Source organism: Euprymna scolopes, chromosome 12, assembly GCF_053919585.1.
Source record: "Euprymna scolopes isolate OS-2025 chromosome 12, ASM5391958v1, whole genome shotgun sequence".
In the NCBI taxonomy this organism is placed as follows: domain Eukaryota; kingdom Metazoa; phylum Mollusca; class Cephalopoda; order Sepiida; family Sepiolidae; genus Euprymna; species Euprymna scolopes.
Genome location: NC_136493.1, coordinates 154,162,177 through 154,185,396, shown reverse-complemented (window position 1 = coordinate 154,185,396; position 23,220 = coordinate 154,162,177). Strand labels below are relative to the sequence as shown.

Here is a 23,220-nt window from a genome sequence, read left to right as displayed (position 1 = left end):
GGACCTAAAAGATAACACACAAATAATGGGTGGAGTGACTTTGGTTTTTGCTGGTGATTTCAGACAAACCCTTCCAATTGTTCCTCGAGGAACCAGAGCTGATCAAATGAATGCATGTCTCAAAAACTCCTATTTATGGCATCATATTAAAACAATGAGTTTAACACTAAACATGCGAGTACATTTACATGCTGATGATGCTGTTGGTGACTTTGCCATTAAACTTTTGCAAGTGGGTAATGGACTTCTGGACAAGGACTCCTATAACCAGATTCAGTTGCCTTTTACAACAATTCAAACAGAAGAGGAATTTATAATGAGAGTTTTTCCAGATCTTCATAATTTGCATACGGATATCAATTGGCTAAGTAGCCGTGCAATTTTAGCAGCAAAGAATGAATCTGTAAATGAAATAAATAGCAGGTTGTTGAATAGATTACCTGGAGAAATCATATTATACAATTCAGTTGATACAATCTGTTCACAGGACGAAGTAACAAATTATCCGACTGAGTTTCTTAATAGTCTTGAACCACCAGGAACGCCTCCACATAGTCTGTTTCTAAAACTTGGAGCACCAATAATGTTACTTCGCAATCTTGATCCACCAAAACTCTGCAATGGCACAAGGCTCACCATAAAGAATATGATGCCTCATGTACTGGAAGCAACAATTATGTCAGGTAAGTATGCAGGAGTACACTGCTTCATTCCCAGAATCCCAATGAGACCACAAGAATTGCCATTTGAGTTTGAAAGGCTGCAATTTCCTGTCAAGCTAAGTTTTGCAATGACAATAAACAAATCACAAGGACAGTCACTAAAAGTTGTTGGGCTCAACCTGTCAAAACCAGTATTTTCTCATGGACAGCTATATGTTGGCCTATCAAGAGTTGGACACCCTGATGGACTCTTCATTCTGGCACCAGATAAAAAAACCAAAAATATTGTATATTCTGAAGCATTAAGATGAAGCATAAATATATAAACATGATTACGAAACTTTTCCCTGAAGCAAAAAATATATAAACAACATGATTACGAAACTTTTCCCTGAAGGAAAAATATATAAAGATGATTACGAAACTTTGCCCAGAAGGAAAAGAATGCGAAATGTGCCATGGAAAAACCCTTTGCGTTACATACATGTGCGAGGGAGTCTTAAAGCTAACTGTACAAAGCAAGGTATACCACCATCCTCCTTCAGATTGGATTGGACAAAAATGAATCGAACCCACAAACTAAAGTTTAAAAATCTGGTACAGTATCCATCATGCCATGGCAATGAATACATTGGACAAGATTAATTTAATGTTAAAAACTCAAGAAATATCTGAAAGTATGTCAAACTTACAAAAAAGAACTACCACCTAAAGTGGAGTAGAGGTAAGGCTCCCCCACATAACCAAAAAAGAAAGCCCCCCCCCGCCCTACAGGAGACAGGAGCTCCCCTACCATTCTGGGGCAGGGAAGGAGCAAGGAAAACTCTTAAACATAAATTGTCAACGAAGGGTATACACCCTTGGGAGCTAGAAGAGTCTTTTTATACGCATCAACACACAGCGAAACTTAAAAAGATAAAGAGATCAATAGCTATAGCCAGCTGGTCTCATAAACACAGGTGTACACTACACCGAAATTCACTTCAGGTCTGCATTTCCTCCATGCGAATAAGGTCCTGATTCCCCCCCAAGTGCAGGAAAGTTGCCCAACTCCCCTCTGGGTACACTTAAAAAGAAAACTACCCCCTCCCTAAGGCAGGAGAGAGAAGGCTCCCTGCCCCATCTCCTTCGTTGGTCGGATGACTGTCACCTCCCTAGAGCGAGGGATAAAAAAAAAAAGCAAATCACCCCTTCAGTCCTTCCCTAATCTGAGTAGCACGGCTCCCTCCTTCAGGGAGGGAAGGTCAACAGGTGGAGGAAAAATAGTCAACGCAGGGCATACCGCCTGACAAGCTAAAATCGTATTTTTATATACGGCAGACAGTAAGACTATTTGCCTTGGGGGCGGGCTAAGCACTCCCTCACCCCCAAAGTGGGAGCCGGGGAAACTTCTCCTCTCAGAAGCGGGAGAGGAGGCCAGGGAACCTTCTTTTTCCCCTAAAAGAGGGATATCCTTTTGTATGGTTGGTCTCCCCCCCCCCCTGTTGGTACCGCTTACTCCCTCCGGAAAGAGATCAACCTTACACAAAAACAAAAAAAAAAAATATGGGTAGAGGGAAGCCTTCCAGAGCCCCCTTCTGGGAGAAGTTCCCCGGCTCCCACCTTTTGGGGAGTGCGCAGCCTGCACTCCAGTCAACCAAATAAATAAAAAATTTACCCATCCCACCTTTGTGGGGAGAGTGCTCAGCCCACCTTCTGAGCCACCATAAAACAAAAGGTTCCTTCCACCAGAAGGGAAGGGAAGTAGAAAGAAAAAATATTTAAAAATACATGGTCAACACATGGTATAGCCCCTGGGGATCTAAAATCACCTTCTTATATACACCGACACACACAGACAGTCTGATTGATTCTTTGTTCCACAGATTATAAGAATAAACTTTTCCCAGAAGGAAAAGTATATAAACAACAGGATTACAAAACGTTTCCCAGAAGGAAAACAATGCGAAATGCGCCACGGAAAAACCCTTTGTGTTACATACATGTGCGAGGGAGTCTTAAAATTAACTTTACAACGCAGGGTATACCACTCACCTCCTTCAGATTGCATTTCACTTCAGGCCTGCATTTCCTCCGTGCGAATAAGGTCCTGACTCCCCCCCCCCAGTTGGTTGCCCATCTCCCCTCCGGGCAAACTTAAAAAAAAAAAATACTCCCTCCCTAAGGCAGGAGAGGGTAGACTTCCTGCCCCATCCCCTTAGTTGGTTGGATGATCAGTCACCTCCCTATACCGAGGGGTAAAAAATAAAAGCAAATCACCCCTTCAGCCCTTCCCTAATCTGCGTAGCAGGGAGGGAAGGTCAACAGGTGGAAGAAAAATAGTCAACGCAGAGCATACCGCCTGACAAGCTAAAATCGCCTTTTTATATACGACAGACAATCAGACTCTGATTGCCTGGACGGCGGGCTGAGCAATGAATGTGGAAGCCGGGGAACTTCTCTCAGAAGGAGGATGGGAGGCCCAGGGAGCCTTTGCTCTCCTCCTAAGAGAGGGATATCCTCTTACTCCCTTGGGAAAGAGATCAACCTTACACAAAACAAAAAATATGGGAAGAGAAGCCTTCCCGGGCCCCCTCCCCCTTCGGGGAGGAGAAGTTCCCCGGCTCCAACCTTTTCTTTGGGGGGGGGCTAAGCCTGTCCTCCAGGCAACCAAATGAAAAAGAAATTTACCCATCCCACCTTTGTAGGAAGTGTGCTCAGCCCACCTTCTGAGCCACTGTGAAAGTTTCCTTCCACCAAAAGGGAAGGGAACGAGGAAGGAAAAGTCTCTGAGAATCTTCATGCAATTTCTTTGACAAAGAAACTGTTTTCACTTGATTCCACACAAAATTTTTATTGCTTTTTCATCTATTGTCTTATATTAGGATTTCTTTATGCATGTTATTTTATTTAAGAGTACTAAATAGCTTTTCAGTTTCTTGAGACTCTTTCACCTGTCTGGATTCTGCAGCAACGTTGTGGAGTGATATGTAAAACATAAATTGGTACTATATAACAATAGGTATGTAGAATTCTAACTCGCCAGTGTTGATCGTTTCAATTATTTACAAATTCACCAGGTCCTAGATATGACCATAAACTGTATCCAAACGTGGGGCTTTGTGAAGTGTGAAGCCACCATTTAATTGCTATTGCTACCAGGTCCACTCTGATCTGGAGTAGTAGTACCTGTTAGGGTCCCAATTATGAGTTAAATAGAAACCAACATTAAATAAACAAATATATTCTAGGAAAAAAAAATGTCACTAGATTGGGCATGAAATAACCTGATATAGTGTTGATATGTCATAAAACAAAATGAACCAACAAATTCACCAATCGACACAATATCAACAAATGTATCTTTCTTTTCCTTATTCTGTGCTTATTTCTTGGTACTAAGCTTATCATTAACTAACCCTGACATTTCTTTTACTTTGTTTTGTGTATATATTTTATTTTGTGTAGAATAACCAAAAAGACATTTAGCTACCACATTTGCAGCGAAATGTTAGCATACATAAAATCACTGGTGACAACCCATGATGTTTTTTCTTATGAACACGAAATAACCAACACGCTTTCCATTGGTTTTTCATGATAACAATTTAATATTGATAAATTATAATAAACATGTCCATTACTTTTCTTTTTTTATCAATAAATATACTTGGTTGATAATTAGAGAACACAATGTTTATTGTAATAAAACTTGTGATCTATAACATCCAATTCTAAAAATTAAACTTTCCTTTCTCAATTGAAACAAACAACATACCCCACACTATGTTCCTAAAAATGAGGATTTTACTATTGCGTTTACATAATTTTTTAGCTATGTTTCTCTTACTTTCAGCATGAGATCATTTTCTACACGTGTTTCATGCATACCACACAAACATTTTACCTCTGACATTTTTAATTTTTTTCCAATTTCCTTTCACCATGAACATTATCATTAGTACAGTTTTCATTTAAAATGAAGCTGTACATGGTTACTATTACTTGGAAAGCAGATCTAAAAAAAAAAAAAAATAACTGTTTTCACTTTGAAAATTTACGATTTATAGATCTCGGATTTGGCCCTTCTTCACCTTTTATCTTACATTTGTAAATATTGTATATATAAACTTTTTTCTTATTTCTCCAATGTTATTTCATTCATGCAATTTCATAATCCACCAACATTGTATAAGATTCAATTCCATTTGACACTTGAAAACAACTTTTTATATAGTAAACAGCATTTATTTCTTTTCAGACATATTCTTATTTTATTTTATTTCCAGTACTATGTTTTATTTCATTTTGTGGACACTCATTTACCTCTCTGGGATGCTGCAGGGAACATGTAGAGTGATATATCAAACAAGAAGTGGTACTTTATGACAATAGGTATCTAGGATTTACACATACCAGTGTTGATAGTTTGAAATATTTACAGACTAACATTTTACACAATATAAACACATGTACCTTTTTTTTTTCTTTTCCTTTGCTTATTTCTCGAACCTAAACTTATCATTAACTAACCCGTAACTTTGTTTACTTTGTTTTGCGTATATATTTTATATTGGGTAGAATTAACAAAACTTAATTTCGCTACCATCATTATTTTTTAGTGACATGCACTGTTAACATCAATAAAATCACTGGTGACAATACTTGATACCTGTTTCGTATAAGCACCAAATAACTATCACTATTTCGATTTGCTTTTTCATGATAATATGTTCATCTTGATACATTATAATAAACATTTCCATTCACTGGTCGTTTGCTTAGCTTAGCTTTACATCATTTTTTCACAATGTTTCTCTACTTGCTTTCAGCATGAGAGCAGATCATATTCTAAACGTTTCATGCATATCACACAAACTTATAATATTTGATCAACATTTGACTAACAATTTTTTGCCAATTTCCTTCAACATTCTCATTACAATTAGTACAGTTTACATTTTGTCGTTAAAATGAAGCTGTACATGTTTCCTATTACTTGGAAACCAGATTTGTAAAAATCCCATTTTTTTTTTCACTCTGAGAATTTTCATTATATTTCTTTGACCAACGATTTGTTTTCAATGGACTTGATAAGTGCTAATATAGAGAGAAGAGAAACAGGGTGAGAGAGAGGCAGAAGAGAAAGTTGTTCTATCCTCTTTCCCAAATTTGACTACTGTGCGCGTTTGAACTCTCATCCTCGAGTTGCCTATTAGCCTTGATAAGTGCTAATATAGATAGAAATACCTATTCTGATACCTAATAAAAGAAAGGACACTCTTTGGGGCGGATTTTGATGATAACAAGTCACTAATTAGAAATTATAATAAACATTCAAATAATTTAAGAATTTTAACAAAAATAAAATTACATGGTAATCACCCAGTTTCTGCCACAAAATTTTGATTGGCAAAACTCATAAACAGAAAATATATATTTTCTAATTTCATCTTTTTTTTTTTTTTTTTTTTTTTTTACATAATCTGGTTTGATGTTTTCCTAAATATTCAAATCACTATATTTTGCTGCTTAATATCAAATACAGCAAATGAGTTATTTTTTATGCATCAAACAATTACATTTTCTCATTCATCCAAACTAATCACTGAACATCAATTTCATAGTTTCTTCGCTAAAATATTACTGTGCTTGATGTCATCAAGTGGAGCAGATCATTTTTTTTTTCATTTGTTCACACATTTTTCCAATTTATATATATTTTGTCTAAGATTCTTAGCCTATGTCATTGCATACCAAGCTGTTTATTAAAAGTTAAGGTTCACTGTAAACACATATGTTACACCAAAATAAAAACGCTTCAGATAATGTCTTGATATTCAATTCAGTTTCTCACATGACATCTTATGAAGTTAGTAGAAATGTTACAGACTTTTGAATCTCAAACATTTTCAATACTGAGCACTGATATTTTCTTTTTTGGAATATAAGCACATTCATGATTTTTTTTTTTACAAACGTCAACAAATTTCACATTGTGTAGCAATGTACTGAAACAATTATAAAAATATTTGTTTTTATTTTGGATGATGCAGGGCATCCGGAGAGAGATGTTTCTAACAAAATGAAAGTATAATTTTTAGCAATAGGTATCTAGGAAAAGGCCACTACATATGTTATAAATTCCAAATTTCCACAACCTGGCAAATACTGGTACACGCTAGCAAATTTAGATTTGCAATTACAGAATATGATTCTAATTTTTTCCTTTGCTCTTTATTCTAACACTACACTAAGTTTACTGTTTTATTTCGCTACAGTTGATATTGTGTAGAACAATAAGAAAATCATAGTGAACAATGCATTCAACAAAATTTCATACACATTTCTAGATACCTATATCTAATAAGTTCAAAAGAAAGGACACACTTAGGGAGGTATTTTGGTGGTCAAGTCACTAAATAGAGATTAGCTGGTTTCCCGGCATAGCCCAGGATGTAATAAACATTGACTGAAATACATGTTCTAGCTGGTTTCTAGGCGTTGCCAGGGATGTAATATAGACACATTATGTTGTATATTACCTGTTCTCTTCTCCCTAAGGTAAAACAATTTCATATACATGCTGTAAATTACCTACGCTAGGGATAAAACATGAACAATACCAGTCCTAGGGTAGATAAAACAAATAATACATAGAGATGAATCTCCCCTAAGAATAAAACATATATTCAATATCTGCTTTTGTTTTTTCATTGTTTATACGGTCCCGAGCAACGCCGGGTAGCCCTGCTAGTCTTTTATATAAGAGAAGAAACTCTGACTTAACACCATTCAAAAGATTCTTGTCCAACTCCGAAGTTCTTCAATAACAATTTTCATCTTCAACGCGTTTGAATTTGCATCCAATGAAGCAATACTTTGCAATGGTTTTGTACATGTTTACAAAAAAAAAGGCATTATATGCACCAAGTGCCAATTTTGATCATCTGTTTTCGAACTGTGATTTATTTATTTATCACGGCGAGAAGATGTGACACAAGTGTCGGAAAATGAGATAGAAGAGCCAGAACTTTCCGGGAGGAACAGTCTACCTTGCAAAAAAGTGCCTTGGCAGTCCCGTCGGCATTCCCCGGTAAAGGCGCCTCAAGCGATTAGCAATAAACTAATGCTTTCTCAAAGAGGAAAGTCAAGCCAAAGAGGATGGATTCCTAGAACTGCACAGGACCAAGTCAACAAGGAAAATACCATTTCAAAAATGGTCTAGACTATGTTGGATTTGGGACATCCCGCGACAGCGCCACTGTGATAATAGCTGACAAAAGTTAGTGAAATGCACATTTTTGGTGAGCGATATCAGCAGTGGATGATCGCGCTGCAAATGATGTTCCAAGCTGGCAGCGTTCACAGACACAACTGTCGAAATACTCGACACTTTTAGGAAGAACTAATATAAATACGTCCAATAATTATCAGCAGGTTTAACCACTTTGCAAGTAAAGATTTGTGTGAGGAATTTTGAATGCTAACATTACAGTGAATGGTGGAAATGCGCAAAAAAAATAAACCACAAAGAATTTGAATGATACCAATACCGTATGTTGCTAAATTTCAGATCACTCAGTCAAGCATCAAACTAGTGATAAGCAGAAAGTTTTGCAGTTACTCATTATATAATAGATCGTATTCTGCAAGATACTCAGAAAACGATAATATACTGAATGCGATCGTTATATACCATATTTCTTTAGCTGCATCGTTATAATCATTGGACGCGTTGAACTCCTTATCAGCATATTATTAACCCTTTAACAGCATCCTTATAATTATCAAACTCCTGAGGAGCACCGTTATGCTTATTTCACTCTTTGCCATCATCGTTATAATTATTGAACTCGTAACAGCATCGTTATAATTATTGAACTCGTAACAGCATCGTTATAATTATTGAACTCGTAACAGCATCGTTATAATTATTGAACTCGTAACAGCATCGTTATAATTATTGAACTCGTAACAGCATCGTTATAATTATTGAACTCGTAACAGCATCGTTATAATTATTGAACTCGTAACAGCATCGTTATAATTATTGAACTCGTAACAGCATCGTTATAATTATTGAACTCGTAACAGCATCGTTATAATTATTGAACTCGTAACAGTATCGTTATAATTATCAAACTTCTTTACTATATCGTTATAATTATTAACTCCTTAACACCATCGTTATAATTATTGAACTCCTTACCATCATCGTTATAATTATTAATTATGAACTCAATGTACTTTTGCAACATACTCCTGGCAAACCCGCTAAGCAACAAAATCATACCCCTTCACTGCAGAAGTCCTTAAATGTCAGGAAGCCTTCTACTCTAATAGTTTCTTTCACTCAAACTGCTAGACTTTTGAATTCTCTTCCTATTAACTGTTTTCCTTATTGTACCGACAGGCAGAAGTTCAAATGTAACGTAAACCGATGTCTCCCTTATCTCCCCTAAACATGGCTCCAATTAGCAACCCCCTATGTCTAAGTGACGTTATGGCTTGTTTGGAGTGAACATGGAAAACCCCTAAACATCGTTATAATTATTCAACTCTTTAACAACATCGTTACATTAATTAAACTCCCAAGTAGCATCATTATAATTACTAAACTCCTTGTCATCATCGCTATAATTATTACAACCCTTAACAGCATATATATGTTCTGTCTTGTCGGTGAGAGGGTAGTTTGACCCCTTACCATATCCCACATTAAAAACCGACTTTTTGTATAACTTTGCTCTCTCTCTGGACGTCAAGGAATAAGAGGGGGGGACAGTGATATATAAACGCCAGAAATACGTAAGACGCCATTGAATGTTCCAAGCAGATAAACGCTTAATACAAACTACAAGGTTAATAACTCGTGAAAGCACTTGTCTGCTTTGTCTAATCTTCTTACGGTTACAACAACAATGTTCGGTTGATTGATTCAAAATCAAGTTTGCTTTGTCTTCGTTGAGCGACGGAAGATGTGATTGTTTACCCACGTGTTCATGTGTTAACGACTTTTCATATCAGCAGTAAAAAAAAAAGATGGCTGAACTGGTGTTCGCAACATTTAGTGCAAATGTTTCACACGTGCGGCAGCTTTTCTTTTTATTTGATTCCGCACCATTGTTTTGCGTCATATCAACCGCTTTCGTGTCATTTAATGGCGAATACACTTAATAGTGTACATTTGCTCGAATATGAATCACCATTTTATCCATAACTGAAACGGGATTGTAGGGTTCATACCTTTCAAATGGGTATTAGTGCAAAACAAAAGAAAACAGATTTTCAGCATTTAAAAAAATTTTTTTTTTTAGATGAGGATTGTTTATTATTTACATTGGAAGTGGCACTCGGGGTGAGAACAGTAGTCCGAAGAATCCAAATGATACAAGATTTTCGGTATTTGTTTATATGACCCTCGATGGTAAAAAAAATAAGTCCATCATCACGTACCCATGAGAAAAACTAGCCAGTGTATATTCTGATCAAACACGTTTGCGTAGAATATTTTAATATATAGTTGTTTTAAGATAAAATGAATATACATCGAGAATTGTTTTTACATTCACCTCTCTTTAACATGTTCCATGTGTGTAGTTTTAATAAAAGTGGCCATACAAAAAAGTCTGGAAGCTTATTGAAGTGTATATTAACGATTAGAAAAAAAATATGACAAAGAGAAAATACATTCTTTTGATAGCAAATATCAAACACATTGATTGCATGGACCGTGTCGCTAACCATTATGCTGAACTCAAACGCATATTTTCAAAACGAGTAATCAGTGAATAAAACAAATTATATAGAATCATTTCATATTCATTTTGTGTGTGTGTGTGTGTGTGTGTGTGTTGTGTGTGTGTGTGTGTGTTGTGTGTGTGTGTGTGTGTGTGTGTGTGTGTGTGTGTGTGTCTGTGTTTGTGTGTGTGTGTGTGTGTCTGTGTTTGTGTGTGTGTGTGTGTGTGTTTGTGTGTCTGTGTTTGTGTGTCTGTGTGTGTTGTGTATGTGTATGTGTATGTGTTGTGTGTGTGTGTTTGTGTGTGTGTGTGATGTGTCTGTGTTTGTGTGTCTGTGTTTGTGTGTCTGTGTGTGTTGTGTATGTGTATGTGTTGTGTGTGTGTGTGTGTGTGTGTGATGTGTCTGTGTTTGTGTGTCTGTGTTTGTGTGTCTGTGTGTGTTGTGTATGTGTATGTGTTGTGTGTGTGTGTGTGTGTGTGTGTGTGATGTGTCTGTGTTTGTGTGTCTGTGTGTGTTGTGTATGTGTTGTGTGCGTGTGTGCGTGTGTGCGTGTGTGCGTGTGTGTGTGTGTGTGTGTGTTCTATACAGTGGTAGGTTGAACAGAAAGCATTCACTTTAAGCAATTGGTGATTTATTGTTTGTTCATTTTTGTTGTTTGTTTTGTTTTTTTTTTTTTTGTTGTTTGTTTTGTTTTGGTGGCGAGTCAAGTAGGTCAGATGTTATAAAATATGTGATTTCGGAGTTTTCTTTTTCATAGACAAGTTTATTTTTTGTTTTCTTTTGTTAAGGGCAAAGTGTAGCATCTGTTCTGATACAATAATTCACAATTTTTGTCCTCTGTCAATGAAAAAAAATTTATTTTAACTTGAGGCAATTTTGCATTTGTGTTTGAACTCAGGGTGCTTTTATGGGCTAGTTGCATGTTCCGCACATTAAAAATCGACATTGCTTGTTACGATGTTATAGTGAGGAGGCAAGTAAATAAGGAGACTAGTTGCCCTACTAAAGCTTAAGTTCGGTCTATCCTACTATCGCGAAAAGATGCGGCTATAATCACGTGGACACACTGGTTCCCGTAAGATCATCGGAAGTAGGCGGTGGTAAAGAGGATAACGATGTCGATTCACGACATGAGTAGACCAAGTTCTACAGCACCATTCTCATGACGGATGTTGCCAACCTCAACGTGGAAGCAACCAACGCCAATACTAGAATAACGCTGGTCAACAATCGTATAATTCTTATACATTCGAATTTACTTTGCTACCGAAGATAACCGACGTTGGTCCTTGTAAATAAAAAAAAAAACAACCGGTACTACTTTATATTTATCCTCCCTCTATGGCAGGATGATGTGACACAAGGGTCGGAAAGTGGGATTGGAAGAACCAACGCCCTAGTGGAAGAGCACTGTGGCTTCAAAAGTGCCTTAAAAGCCCCGTCCAGTGATTATGAAAAAGAAAAAAAGAAACTGCGGCACTAATCCTAACGCGGGTTTAACCGGCTTCCTCTGGGAGTATGAAATTCACAAGTGGTCCCCAGTCGCATATATATATATATATATATATATATATATATATATATATATATATATATAGATATATATATATAGATATATATATATATATATATATATATATATATATATACAAGTTAGAAAAGCATTTCATCCAAGGCATGAAAATTGTTAAACAAAATGTTTTTACTATAGGCTTTAAAAATAAAGGTACAAAATTCAATTTGAAATTTATTTATCTTCAAAGTGCACTTTTATACATTTTACAAAGTAAGGTAAAAAAATTTAATACCTTTCACTTGGATTTTTTAAAAAATGAATGTGGTTTTGCATGCATTTGTAAAAACTCTCCAACTCTCTATTTCAGTCTGTATTTCTCCTCACACCACAAGTCATTTTTGCAACCCCTCTTTGTATTATCAAAGGTCTGAATATTATCTCTGTTTCAGTTTGTATTTCTCCTCACACCACAATTCTTTTTTGCAACTCCCTCTTTGTCATACATGTCTGAATAATGAGAAAATCTGAATTTTTTTAATAAAAACTTTAAAATAACTTTTTTAGATTAATTTTTTTAAACTTCTTTCAGAATAGAAAACCTGTACAATTTAATAATGAACATATTTCATATAGGTTTCATTAAAAATATTCAGTAGATAACGAGAAAAATAGAGATGAAATTTTCAAAAGGAGTGTATAACTGGTTACGCTCAATAGTAGTCCTCGCCAGCGCAAGTCTTTGTTATTGTTATTCTATTATTATTATTATTATTATTATTATTATTATTATTATTATTATTATTATTATTATTATTATTATTATTATTTAAAACAATAATATGATACACAGCATCTTGCATTCTGAAATAGTCAGCCATCTGGTATTAGTCAGGTTTCATACCTCTGAACTTCTTTCATCGAACGAGAACTAGTGTGACCACGTGATTATACCGTAGTATGCTTTGTTGGTAATTAGATGTAAAATCAGATGGAAGTCAAACTCTTAATCTGCAACTACAACTGGCAGTCTTGGGTTGTTTGCTGTAATTTGCGCCGACCAGATACTCACTGGGGATGACAGATCGATTTCAAGTTTTAGATTAGTGGAAATTATACAACAGCTCTAACAAACTGTCTTGCCGATCCCACGGTCGGCGCCGCTAACAACCGCACACCCCCTCTCTCATTGTCATGTATAAATGTAGTAGTAGTAGTAGTAGTAGTAGTAGTAGTAGTAGTAACTACTATAACGGCATCATCAGCCATAGAATGACGATGTCTAAAATATTTGTTTGACTTGAAAGATTGTTACTGATTGGAGTAAATGCCTGAATCTGATTCGGATTTAACCAATCGGAAATAATCTTTCACAATCAGATCATTGCTTCCCAGAGGTTATTTATGGAAGTGTACCGGTGCTGTACGACCTCTTTAATCACGAGGAGACTCAGCTGTGTAACCGAAACACGTCGCTCAAATTAACTCCTCTCTTGGCGGGCAAATAAACCCCGCTTTTAACTGCGGCTATAGCATCGACACTACCTTATTATCTAAGCGAAAAGAAAAGGACTTCACAACTCACAGTCCAGTTTCATTTACATACGCACTACAAGAACAAAGGTAAAAAAAATATACATACACAATGCCACGCTGCCAAATATACAAATACACACATATTCACACAATGAACATTTTGACTTATAACTTCGATTCACTGAAGCTCTTTACCTAAGCACATATTGAATTATAAATATTTTCATTACTATTTAATATTAGTAAAAGCTATTTATGCGCATGTCACATTTTTTATGAATAATTAAGAAGACGTTTTATTATAAGCTAAGAATACGCTTTCAAATTGCAAAAGGAGTGCTCTAATGACGCCTCTTCAGATTCAATAACAATTCGGAAAAGAAGAAAATAACTTCGAGGACAATCATTCTTCTAAAGAACAGAAAAATATCAGCTAAGTGTGATTTTATTGTGCTTTTCTTTATATATATATATATATATATATATATATATATATATATATATATATAATACTAAGCAATACTAAGTTGTCATATTTGTGGTGTAATCTGCAAATCTAAAAGTGGCCAGACACGACATTCGAGAATTCATAATATTATCATCCGATTACCTTTACAAGAAAGAAAGTTTTTATGTCACATATGTGTACTTTCATGTAGGACTAAGGCTGGTTTAAAAAGTCAACTACGTGCACACAGGCGCACAACGCTTCACTGAAGAGATGAAAAACTTCTATCAAGAAGTAGCAATCATATATGTGTGTGTGTGTGTATAAATGACAAAATTTTATATTAAAAATTACAAAATGTTGACCATCTTACAGTTTATTTCTTTAAGTTTGCATGCACAATCCTTGAAACCACCTGTTTCGAATCACAGAATCGTTTATTATTATGCCAATTTTATTTTAATTTTTTCGTCGTTAACTCATCAGAAGAAAAATCATTTATCAATGTTAAAAGAAAATAAATGCATATGGGCATGATTAAAAAATCCGAAAATAGGGAGAGAAATTGTAATTATTTATTTTCAATTTGTTACGCCATCTTTTTCAAACCATAGAAGATGGTGTAACAAATTGAAAAAAAAAATGATTGCAAATTTTCAACCAATGAATTGATAGATGCTTTTTCTTCTGATGAGTTAAGGGAAGAATAAATTCATTGATTGATATAATAATTAAATGATTTGCGCTACGAAACAGGTGCTGCCAAGAATTGTGCATGTCAACTTACTTAAAGAAATAGATGGAAGATGGAAACCATCTTGAAATTTGGAATATAGACTTTTGTTATATATTTATATATGTTCTGTAATTACATCGAGCCTCATTGATATAAATAATGGGTGAAATGTAATTGAATAAAGATATTTCCCCATAAATATATATATATATATATATATATATATATATATATATATATATATATATATATATATATATATATAAAGCTGAACGTCTGTGTGTGTGTATCTGGCCAAGAATAGGCTGCTATATGGTTGACTATTATAAAAAACTGATTACATATAATGATAGAAGATGCATCGAGACACAGGAATGGGTATGTTTGATCTAGCATAATTATGATTCATTAAAATTGTGGGGTCTGAGTAAGCGCCTGGTCCACAAAGTATGGAAATAAAAAAATTTAAGATTAAAAAAAAAATTTTACAGGTGTTTTTGATATAGATGTACATCATAATATTTTGATATGTGTTAACTTAAATAGGGATGGTATAATAAAATTGTGGGGTCTGCGTTCGCACCTGGCCTCCATAGAATGGAAATTGGCACAAACTTAAATAAAGACTTTTCATATCTATCTGCGTAAGTATACTTTGATAATTATGTTTCAGTTTGAAAAAATACGGTATAATAAAATTATGGGGTGTTCGTTCGCGCCTGACCTCCATAGAATGGAAATATGTCACAAAGTTTAACAAGGTTTTTTAATATAGATCCACAGAATATTGTGATAAGTGTTTCAGTGTGAACAGGTATGGTATAATGAATTATGGGGTTTATCTATTTTTACTTTCATCATATTTTGCTTTGGTTTTGATACCCCCAAATTCGAAGCTATCTCTTTACAACCCTTCCTTTTCATAACCTATCATACTTTCATAAATCAGTCCATTTTCTGTAGGCTGTTTTTGAATCCAGTCAACAACGGGTACTTTTTCTAGTATATATATATATATATATATATATATATATATATATATATATATATATATATATATATATATATGTGTGTGTGTGTGTGTGTGTGTGTGTGTGTGTGTATACAATGTGTGTGTATATATATATATATAATGTCTGTATATATATATATATATATATATATATATATATATATATATATATATATATATATATATATATATATATTATTTTGGTTTTGGTTTGGTTTGGTTTGGTTTGGTTTGGTTTGGTTGTTCTTTCTCTTACGAAGGTTATTTTAAAAGTGATGAAGTAATTGTTGTTTGAAAATTTCATTTTGGAATAAATTTCTTACAAAAGCCTTCAAAATTACTTTCGAATGGTGAAATTACGCGATAGCAATAATCACACGCAATTTATATTTATCAGTTATTAATAAATTTCATTTGTCATGGCCGTTTGAAATTCCAACGTAATGTTTAAGCCTTTAAAATGGCGAATAAGAAGTAATTTTTTAATTGAAATAAAGTTTAAGTGCAAATATTGTGGCTCGTATGTGGTTTTAAGCCAAAATGAAAACATTGCTTTCTCATGCGCCCCTGCTGTATCAAAGAATTGACACGGTGTTAAATTTAAAAGAATGCAATTATAAATAAAACCGACCAACCGAAGGCTTATTGATTCGTTAATAAAATTGATGGTTAAATAAAAAGAAAAGAAAAACACTAAAATTGATTAAACAAAATTGAGGTGAAAACATTCACAAATAATTGTGAATGTTTTTATGAACGAAGTAAAAAGAAAACAAATGTATAGAAGACCAGACAGTAATAATTACCTCTACCTCATAACCGGCCATCCTCAGGATTGGGTGTTTGTGTTGTGCAAAATGGGTTTCCACAATTTGGGGTTCCTGCATGTGTGCTTCCGGAACCACGCGTTCTTGTTGAAGTGTTTCGGGTACTGGACCCTCTGATTGCGCCATAGTTGCTTAGACGATCCGGATAAAACGTTTATAACTCGTTTAACATATATTTAGAAAGAGATGCGTTTGTATGTATGCATATATACTTCTTTAAAAGTCTCCGTTCTTGAAAGTATTTTTGTTTTTCGTAGAATAGATATTTGTACGGGCGTTGAAAACTTTTTTCTTCTTTTCACTTCTTTGTTTTTAAGTGCTCCTGCTTTGGGACGCCACCCAAACAACGGTGTGTAGTGTTCCCCAACTGAGATGAATGTCCTTCGGTATTGAATATAAAACTTCTGACGCTACACGGCAATTAAAAACAAAAGAGAATGGTGCGTGAGAGAGCGAGAAACAAATAGAGGGAAAAAGAAACAGAGAGCAACAGAGGGAGAGGGAAAGAATGCGAGCAAGAGTAACAGTGAGAGAGAAAGAGTAACAGTCATAAAGAGAGAGTAGCAGAGTGACGCAGAGGGGAGAGAGATACACAGACGAACATAGAAAATGTTAAGAGCGAGGGGGGAGGGGGTGACAGGTTAAATAGCAAATTGGAAATACACGGACACAAAGAGATGAAATAATTAATTAATATTGGAAGAGCTTTGCTACAAATCGACATGATTATGTGTTATTTGAAGGTTACATTGACTCGTAGTTGTCGTTCACAGCAGCCGAAACTAAAACTATCCATTACCAACCAAATGAAGATGACAGCTTAATTGGCAAACTTACAAAAACAACTGGAACACAAGTCTTTAAATAAGTGCATTATTTTGTCTTTTTTTTTTTCCAAACTTTGAGAATCGATTTAACTTCGCCTAGTTTAACTACGTGTTAACGTTATTTATCTCCTCCCCGCGGCGGGATGATGTGACACAAGGATCTAGAAAATGGGAGTTGAAGATCCAGCGCCCAAAAGGAAAAGCACTCTGGCCTACAAAAAATGCATTGGGAATCCCATCAGTATTCCCAGATTAGCAATAAGTTAACCCTTTCTCAGAGGGAGAAGATAAATCCTGGGAGGTTGAACCGCCCATAATTGCACAGAACGAGAGACATACCTCATTGAACAGGGAAAAGGTCATTTCAACAAGTACCTAGACTCTGTTATAGTTTAAGTTTCATTAACACCCGGGACTGAATGAGTCATATTCCTTTGCAGACTTCTTTAAAGGATTTTTTTTAAATAACCCACTTAGAACAATCTTCATGGGTAGGCAATCATCCCTACCAAATTTCAAGTTCGTAATTCTAATAACTTGTAAGTAGTTTGTCGAAATGTCATATTCCAAATTGCCAACCGTAAAACTTAATCAGTTTATCAGCAATGTCCAGCTTTTAAATGGAAATGGTCATGGGAAGTTCATAAGAGTTTGTAAAGCAAAATCCGGACAAATATGTTGATTTTCAGGATTAAATACATTGTTGCAACTGTACAGCATTGTTCGTTAATTTTTATTTATTGCGGACTATTATCCTCGTCTTTTTCTGGGTGTTTTCATGACGTTTCGGCCAACTATTCCTCTGGCCTTCGTCAGGTGGTAACCGCGACAGATAGGAACTCTGAATCTCCTGACTGCATTTATTGCAATTACTGCCTTCCGTAGTTGTTGTCGTCTCACCACGTTTTTGGCCAAGTAAGCCTCTGGCCGGCTTTGGGTAGGATTGAAACCGCTATCTCCAGACAATGTTCAACTGGAACCGTAGAGATTCAACGTCTCTATCCACTGTGTCACGGGCTGACGAAGGCCAGATAAATAGTTGGCCGAAACGTCGTGAAACAGCCAAGAAAAAGATGAAGATAATAGTTCGCAATAAATAAAAATTAATAAATGATACTCATCTCAATGAATTCCAATTAAAAATAATATATATAGCATTGTTCGTGTTCATGCGTTCAATCTAAGCAAGCTTCCAACTACAAAAATGAAGAGGAAGATGGCGACCCAGTCCACCACGTGTCATTCATATCTTAGATAAAACTATTGGGTCGTTCACTGGAGAAGAAAAATAAAATATTCTAAGTTTTTGAGTTTTCTGACTTGCTAGATATCTGCCATTGTCTTTCAGTAATTTTCCTTCTATTTCCATTAATATAATGATTATTCCGCTTTTTTTCTAACTAGATTGTTTTGAATTATGCATTAAATGCTGAGTTTTTAAAATAGTTTCCTGCGAACTTTTTCACACACGGATAAGTGTACCAACTGGTGTCTCGATAAGTCGACGCGGCAACAAACTGAGTGCAAATCAGATTCCGATGGGTTACCGTCGCTGAAACGACCGTGAAGTAATTACATCATTATCTGTTGGTGGAACGATAGTCGTGCCCAAATTGTGTAGATCACACACACGCACACCAAGCACAAATATCTATATAAAGTTAAGTATATTTATATAGTTCTATGTACATAATTGACTCCTAAACAAATGAACCAATCATTATTAACTAGTTGCTGGGTGTTAGAGGTCAGAATATGAGCTATATTTAGTTTGATTTAATTTATGCAGAGGGTGTAATAAAGGGGATGAAAGTTCATTGTGAAAATTCAAATATCTCCGATTTATGTGAAATTATAACAGTACGTATCAGACATCAATTAATAAATATTTTTCAAAATTTTGTTTCTTCTGGGTATTTTAATGAGGGGGTTAAAGAGCATAATATCAGCGCAGCCTATATTTAAATTTCAAATACATTAGATTTGAATTGAATTCGATTAATAGTCGTTAGATACCAACTAAACGAGATCCGTGGGGTACAAAAATAACGTTTTTGACTTGAATTCAAATAACGACGCCTTGTCTTGAGTGATTTCAATAAAAAATAGTTTAGCATTTTTTTTTATATTTTAATTATTTATTACATAAACACCGAATTAGTTTTCATTTTTATTGCAATCATCTCTTTAATAATGTCTGTATACGTGTATACACACACACACACACACACACACACACACACACACACACACACACACACACACACACACATATATATATATATATATATATATATATATATATATATATATACTAGCAGTTCAGCCCGGTTTTGCTCGGGCCCTATGTACTGTTCATAACTTTATGTGCAAATGTATATATATATATTAAAAGTTTAGACCCAAAATTATCTGAATAGTTTGCTAGAGACAGCAAAGGTCAAATCTTTTGAACTTTGACACCTTCGCAACAAAAGTTTCGGCCAAAACCGATTAAAAAGCTTGCCCCATGTCTGAATACACTTTATATAAAATTTCAAATGTTTAGATCAAAATTGGCTGAGTAATTTGGTAGAGACCGCAGAGGTCAATTTTTTTAAACTTTGACCCTAATTTTGCCCTCCTAACATTTACTGTTTTGGACTCTAATTAAATTAAAAAGTTTGATCTGTGTCCAAGTAACCTACATCTAAAATTTTAAATGTTTAGACTCAAAATTGGCGGAGTAGTTTTGTAGAGTTTTCAAATGTAAAATCGTTGAACTTTGATCTCTTGACAGCCAAATTTCTGGCCAAAAACCGATTAAGAAGATTTCCATGAATTTCAATACCCATTATGTTAAATCTCGATTCTGTTGACTGAAAATTGACAGAGTAGTTTGGTAAGGAAATGTACACACACACACACACACATACACACACAATTTCCTTGTATATATATACACACACACACATATATATATATATATATATATATATATATATATATATATATATATATATATATATATATATATATATGTATATCTTTACATATATAATATACTAACAGGACATGTGTACCAGCATTGCCCGGTAGAAAGATGACACAAGGTCAGAGCAGCTTCGGTAAAAGAAACCCAACTCTAAAAATTAACCCATGATTATCTGGCCCCTTATCGTATGTGAGTTACGTAAAATACTGACTGTGGATAAATTACTAAATAATTTTTTTGAACACAGATATCATTTATTAAAAACTCGGAAGCTGATAGAAATGAATGTTTTGTTTGGTATCTATTATTGTATGTAATGAAAGTAAGTTATCGGCGAAATTCTTATACCGTAACAAACGTATGCATATCCGAAAGAAATGGCATCCCTTGTCAGCCGTAGCCACTGACGGGCACGAGTGTCCTTGGTCAGTGGCGCCCGTAGTTATTGGCGATCATATTCACTTCTGGTAGTTGGTAGTGGATGTCACTGTATGCTCCTTGTACCCCCTCGACATAAATACTCCCGACAAACCCAACTAGAAGCAAAGTCTCATCCCTACGTAGTAGAGATCCCTAGATGCCAGAAAGCCTTTTACTCTAATAGTTTCTCCCACAGAACTGCTAGACTTTGGAATTCCCTTCCGGTTTCCTGCTTCCTCGACTGTACTGACATGCAGAATTTCAAATGTAATGTAAACAAACATTTTGCTTCTCAACTCCCTACATATTATCCCTACAATTATGTCCCAGATACTAGCCCCCTAAATCAAAGTGGTACCGAGCTTGTTTGTGGTAAAAAGGCAATAAAGAAAAAGTTTAGAAGGTTTCTTTTTCTAAAGTGAAATGCGACAATCGCAAACGAAACCTTCGACTTCTTTTCATTACGCTTTCTTTCTTGACTAAAAAAAACAATAAAAAAAACAATAAACTATTTGCTTTTTTAACTTCTTAACCATGGTATATGTGACACTACTATTAATAATAACATTGACAAAAATTACAGAAATTTCTGGGGATCTGCTCTTAACATCATGTAGTCAGTGTTCACGATAAGTTGTTCGGGTTGGGCGTGGAATTTTTTTTTTAGGTTAATCTACTTTCCTGGGTATCGTCAGAGCATAGGTCAGCTAGTATTAAATAAAATTTAGAAAGGAGAAACGAAAAAGAATGTTGGGAATTTTTTACTTGTACTTTTTTGTAATCAAAATTGTACGCTAATTCTTTTTTTTTTTTACATTTATTGGACATAGCTACCAAGTCGGAGTATGTTGCTCGAAAAGACGGCGAAGAGATTATATAATCTGTTTGTATCAAAACGTGCTGGTGGCAAAGGTGGTACACAAGAACATATTTGTATGAGCTATGAACGCTTTACAAAAATAGAAACAAGACATATAATCGTTGAATGGCAAAGTAGAAAGTTATTTGCTGGTTGTTGTTGTTGTTGTTGTTGTTGTTGTTGTTGGTGGTGGTGGTGTTGTTGTTGTTGTTGTTGTTGTTGTTGCTGCTGCTGCTGCTGCTGCTGCTGTTGTTGAGCACTATTTTTGATGATGATTTTGTCGGCATTCGTTTTCCCGATATCTTTCTATTAAGAAAGACACAAGAACACTTGTCTAGCTGAAACCACTATTAAGAATTTTCCCTACTCTCTATCTAAACAAAGATTCCATGAACAAATCTTCTTTCTTGGAACTCTGTTGCGTTTCCCTGCTTTCCAGCTGACTACAATATGATTGTCTTCACGCCCAACATGAGTTCTTGATGCGCCGTCCTTTTAAGCAAATTTATTTCCACTACTTTGTGTTTTGCCTTTCTGCAATAGACAGCAGGTAAATCTTCTCTTCCCTCTTCTGTCTGTCTGTCTGTCTGTCTGTCTGTCTGTCTCTCTCTCTCTCTCTCTCTCTCTCTCTCTCTCTCTCTCTCTCTCTCTCTCTCTCTCTCTCTCTCTCGTGAAAAACAAAATTTTAAAAACATATGTCGTTCTCATTTTGGAGTCATCACATTGGTGAAGAAAAAATTATTCCCAACTAACATTTAGGTAAAAATACTCTTTCGTATAAATAATGGAATTCTTTAATGGAAAGTATCACAAACAAAATAAATAAATGACATTTACAAAAAAACAAAAAAACAAAAAACAATATATTTCAGCACTAACGGAAATATGCTCAGTAATAGAGCTTCAGGTTTTCCACCTAGTAATACGTGCTCGTAGATAATGAAATTATATATATATATATATATATATATATATATATATATATATATATATCGTCGCGCATACAGACACATACACACACATAAAAAAATGCGAGCTCATATTTCGCATACTCCATTGCTTGAGTTAATAAAGACTCATTCTGGAACATTGACATCTAAATCTATTTTTGGAAATATCCGATGTGTGTGTTCACATTACAATATTCACGTGCGTCCAAGTTGGTTTTACTATGCAAATCAATGCCTAAAAACATCGAATAGTGATATGCTTAGCCAACGTTTGTGCATAAAATTTGCCATCATTAATTTAAAAGTGTAATAAAAATTTTGAAATATACATCCTTAATTTGTTTTAGCAAAAAAGGAGGTGGTGACACTGGTCCAGTGGTTAACGACACGAACTGACGTTCGAATCTGGTTCGTTCCACAAAAAATCGGATGTTGGCAGTTTTCACGTGTCCCTCCTGGAAGTATCGGATGCCTTTCTAGAAAGATTTCTGACCAGAAAAATATCGGGGAAAACCAATGCCATCAATAGAATCTTCGAATTCACACGAAATGATGATGATGATGATGATGATGATGATGATGATGATGATGATGATGAAACACTAAAATGATTAAACTTATAAAAATATTTAATAGAATAAAACATAGCCAAAAATAAGAAAACTCATTAGGAAATTAAAACGGTTCAGAACAGAAAAAAATGGTTTATAATATTTAATAGAAATATATAATG

General features: G+C 34.8%; 1 protein-coding gene across 4 annotated transcripts in view; it reads right to left on the bottom strand.

The window, feature by feature from the left end:
* Positions 1–23,220, bottom strand: part of LOC145291568 (aquaporin-11-like) — a 191,304-nt gene that overhangs the window by 75,262 nt on the left and 92,822 nt on the right. The window contains exon 2 of one of the 4 annotated variants that reach the window (XM_080137639.1): positions 16,437–16,867. The exons of the other annotated variants lie outside the window; for them this stretch is intronic. The gene's annotated coding sequence lies outside the window, so the exon portion shown is untranslated. The remainder of the gene's footprint in view (positions 1–16,436; positions 16,868–23,220) is intronic. 4 annotated transcript variants of the gene reach the window in all.